This window comes from Penaeus chinensis, chromosome 42, assembly GCF_019202785.1.
Source record: "Penaeus chinensis breed Huanghai No. 1 chromosome 42, ASM1920278v2, whole genome shotgun sequence".
Classification (NCBI taxonomy): Eukaryota; Metazoa; Arthropoda; class Malacostraca; order Decapoda; family Penaeidae; genus Penaeus; species Penaeus chinensis.
In genome coordinates this window covers 3,533,383-3,538,270 of record NC_061860.1, presented here as the reverse complement: position 1 = coordinate 3,538,270, position 4,888 = coordinate 3,533,383, and positions in this window count along the sequence as shown.

The window sequence follows — 4,888 nt, the reverse complement described above, 5'->3', positions numbered from 1 at the left end:
CGAAGTGGACATCCCTCTGGGCCTTCGCGAGTGGATCGACATCTGCATGGCGGTGGATCTCCCCGAGCAGCGGTGGATGGTTGTGAAGAACGGCCAAGTCCAGCAGGGGAACAAGGCCATCAGCACCTTCGCCAGCGTCATGATCCGCAAGGGAGGGACGCTGGTCATCGGCCAGGACCAGGACGTTCCGGGCGGAGGATTCAACTCCTTCGAAAGTCTGTCGGGCAGGCTGGTGGATCTCCGGATTTATGACTCGCTGCTGACCCAGGAAGCGATGGTGAGCTACACCAAGTGCGAGTTGATGGAGTACGACGCCAGGCCCCTCGTGGACTTCAGCAACATCCACAGGGACTTCGATCTCATCAACATCACCACGGATTCCATCGTTGCCGACAGGACGTGTGACACCATGAGGGACTTCGATCTCATCTTCCCCGAGCTTCGCGTCTTCAACGAGGGGGAGCTTCTCTGCCGTATCGTCGGGGGGACCATCACAGTGCCCAAGAGCGCCACCGACAACGAGGAGCTGTTCAACGCGTCGCTTCCCTACGCCGTGGACTGCGGCGACGGCTACGCGGAGACGCTGTGGCTCGGGGTCTTGGGCGACGTGGAAACGCAGTCGTGGCAACACTACCTGGACGGGTCTCCCATCGGCTACAGCAAGTTCGACGAGAGGAACGGCCTGCCTATCACGGAGCGCGACACCTGCATGGCCTTCATCGGGAGCCTGGAGACCACCGAGGAGGAGTTCGGGCTGTGGGTGCCTAGCAACTGCCACCTGGAGATGTGCCCCGTGTGCCACTTCGACCAGGTGGGCCTCATCCGGATGCGCGGCCTCTGCATCCAGTCGGAGTTCGACCGCGATTACTTCCTCACCCACGACCAGGGCTCGCTCTCCTTCACGGGCGTCTATTACACCAAGATCACCAAGAAGCCGCCCGACAGGTCCGTCACCAACTCCACCTTCGGTTACTGGATGTTAACGCGCTTCGACAAGCCCTACGTGACGGCAGTGCTGCACATGACGTCGCCCACGCACTACCCGATCGGCCTCAACTCGTGGCACGTCGAGAACGACGTTTGCGGCAAGACGGAGATCGAGCTCATGATGACGTCGTGCAAGGACGGCCAGTTCTCCTGCAGTGACGGAACCTGCGTCATGATCCGGCAGCGGTGCGACCTGGAGGCAGACTGCCCCGACGCCTCCGACGAGGTCAAGTGCGACTTCGTGGTGCTGCCCGACGGCTACGACGCCCTGAGCGCGCCCTCGAGGACCGACCGCGACGAGCCCGTCCAGATCAGCATCCACGTGACCATCCTGTCCGTGCACAGCCTCGACCTCAAGAAGTTCCAGTTCACGTGCGAGATCATGATGGAGCTGCTGTGGATCGACGGCCGCCTCGCCTTCCATCACCTTAACTTCGACGAGGGGCTCAACATTGCCAACGAGGATAAGAACTTCCCGTGGATCCCCCAGCTGGAGTTCCAGGGCGGAGGCAACACCACCAGCGAAGTGAACGAGCTGCGCAGCACCCTCAGGATCCGACGGCTCTCGGCAGACTCACTCCCCGACGAGGACGAAAACATCTTCGAAGGTCGGGTGGGCCCTTTAGTCATAGCCGCTATGAACGCCAGAAATTTTAACAATAAAGATATGTCTTTTCCCCAAACATAATCATTAATATAGCCTTTCTCCGCAGACGAGATCTTCAAGGGACACGAAAACCCTCTGGTACTCACCAAGAAGCTCTCCGTCACGGTGTCCTGCACGTTCGCCCTCGAGGCCTTCCCCTTCGACACGCAGCTGTGCAACATGGTAAGCCACCTCGCCTTGGGTCTCCCGGTCTCTCGGTCGCTCGGTCCCTTGGTCAATCGGTCCCTTGGTCTCGTTCTCACGGTCCCTCGGTCGCTCGGTCCCTCGGTCGCTCGGTCCCTTGGTCGCTCGGCTCGACGATGGGTACTTGGTTGTGTAGAGGGAGGAGGGTGGGAATGGGAGAGGGGGAAGGAGAGGGAAAGGGAATGGAAGAGGGAGAGGGAGAGGGGGAAGGAGAGAGGGGGGGCGGAGTTGGAGAGTGTGCAGGAGATGCAGACGAAATGTGTGAGTTGTGAGTGAGTGAGTGAGTGAGTGAGTGAGTGAGTGAGTGAGTGAGTGAGTGAGTGAGTGAGTGAGTGAGTGAGTGAGTGAGTGAATGAGTGAGTGAGTGAGTGAATGAAACAAGTAAACAAATCAATAAACGAATTCATTAATACAACCAACTAACTAACTAACTAATTGACCAGATAAATAAATAAACAAAATGAACGAACATCTCTCATGTCCGTACCACAGGGCATCCTCCTGGCCGGCGTGAACAAGGACTACGTGGCGCTGGCGAGGAACGGCACTGGCGTTGCCTTCGAGGGCAACCGGAGGCTCCTCGAGTACTACCTCGAGTCTGAGACGATGACGCAGCAGGATGAGGTGAGGGGTCGTTGGGGGAAAAACGGGGGGGGAATGTGGTACGTGTGGGGGAAATGTGGTACGTGTGGGGGAAAATGTGTTGGAAGTTAGGAAGATGGGAGATATAGTGGGGGAATTTTTTTGTGAAAGTGTTGGGGGAAAAAATGTGACAAATATTGGGACAATATTTGTCAGAATGTTGGGAAAAGGTGACAAATGTGGATCATATGAGGGAAATTTTGTCCGATGTTGGGAAGAATGTAAGGGAAATTTTGCTGTGACAAATGTTGGGGTGAAATATTAAAATGTTGAAAAAATGTGACATTTCTAAGGGGAAAAATGTGGGGGAGAATTTGGCAAACGTAGCAAAAATGTTGAGACAGATGCAGGGGGGAAACACAGCAAATGTAGGGGAAAATGTGTGCGGTAACATGTAAGAGAAATTATTTATGATAAATATAGGGTAAATATCAGATAAATATAAGAAAATTAATATTTTTTCCTTAAATCAAAATTAAAAAAAAAAAATAGTGGCAAAAACTAATGAACAATGAACGCATGGAATACATGGGAAATGCGCGGGAAAGACTGAAAAAATACTGATTATAGAAAACATATGACAAAAACAAGATAAATTTCTGTGTATAAAAAAAAGAATATAAAAAAATCAAAATGAATATCTTTGACCAGTTTCGATTATTATCTTCATCAGAAATGCACGAACACGTGTATATCTGATGAAGATGTAATCAAAAAGCGTCAAATAAATCTCTTTCGCTGCATTCTCATTCATAGACTTTTTCTTTTACGCTCGTCGACATGACCGCTGTTTTTATTTATAATGTATCTATTATTTATTTATTTATTTATTTATTTATTTATTTATTTATTTATTTATTTATTTATTTATTTTTCAATTAATTAATTTATTTATTTATTTATTTTATGGGGGTGGGTTGTGTGTGTACTTAGTACGTATTTAGTCTGCCTTTATATCTTTGCTTATATTCCATACATGCTTTCCTTTTGATAACCTTTGCGTACTTACCTTCTGTATTGATATATATACTTATACATGTATATGATAAATCCATCCACAAATTATGATATATTTAAAAGAAACTAACCACTTCTTTACCCCTCCCCTATCCCCTATTCTCACCCTCTCTTCCCTCCTCCTCCTTCTCCTCTTCTTCTTCTTCTTCTCCTCCTCCTCCTCCTCCTCCTCCTCCTCCTCCTCCTCCTCCTCCTCCTCCTCCTCCTCCTCCTCCTCCTCCTCCCCTCCTCCTCCTCCTCCTCCTCCTCCTCCTCCTCCTCCTCCTCTTCCTCCTCTTCCTTCTTCTTCTTCTTCTTCTTCTTCTTCTTCTTCTTCTTCTCCTCCTCCTCCTCCTCCTCCTCCTCCTCCTCCTCCTCCTCCTCCTCCTCCTCCTCCCCTCCTCCTCCTCCTCCTCCTCCTCCTCTTCCTCCTCTTCCTTCTTCTTCTTCTTCTTCTTCTTCTTCTTCTCCTCCTCCTCTTCCTCCTCCTCATCTTCCTCCTCCTCTTCCTCCTCCTCCTCCTCCTCCTCCTCCTCCTCCTCCTCCACCTCCCCCCTCCCCCCGACTCCACCTCCCCCTACCTCTCTCCCCCTCCCCCCTCTCCACCTCCCCCCCACTCCACCTTCCACCCCACCCCCTCCCCCCCACTCCACCTTCCACCCCTCCCCCCTCCCGCCCTCCACCTTCCACTCCACCTTCCCCACCCCACCCCCTCCCCCAGGGCCACACCAGCGGCCAATCGGTGCGCCTGAGGTTTTACAACATGTCGATCTTCTACATCATCGCCACCTACGTCCCCACCTTCATCATCGTCATCATCGGCCACCTGATCTTCTTCTTCCCGCTCGACCTCGACAGTTTCAACGAGAGGATCATGGTGGCGCTGACGGGGCTGCTGGTGCAGGCCACGCTCTTCTCGCAGGTCAGGCAGGGGGGGGAGGGGGGGGGGGAAGGGGGGGAAGGAGGGGGGGAGGGGGGGAACGGTAGGGAAGGAGGGGGGAAGGGGGAAGGAGGGGTGGAGGGGGTGAGACAGGAGAGGGGGAGGGAGGGATGGGCGGAGGGAGGGGGAGGGGGCAAGGGTGGAGGAAGGGGAGGGAGGGAGGGTAGAGAGGGATGGTGATGGAAAGGAAGAGGGATAGTTGCCATATGTATATTTATGTGTGTATGTATCCACACATGTATACACACACTCGCACCCACACCCAAACCCATACCCTTACCCTTACCCATACCCATACCCATACCCATACCCATACCCATACCCATATCCATACCCATACCCATATCCATACCCATACCCATATCCATACCCATACCCATACCCATATCCATACCCATATCCATACCCATACCCATATCCATACCCATACCCATATCCATACCCATACCCATATCCATACCCATACCCATATC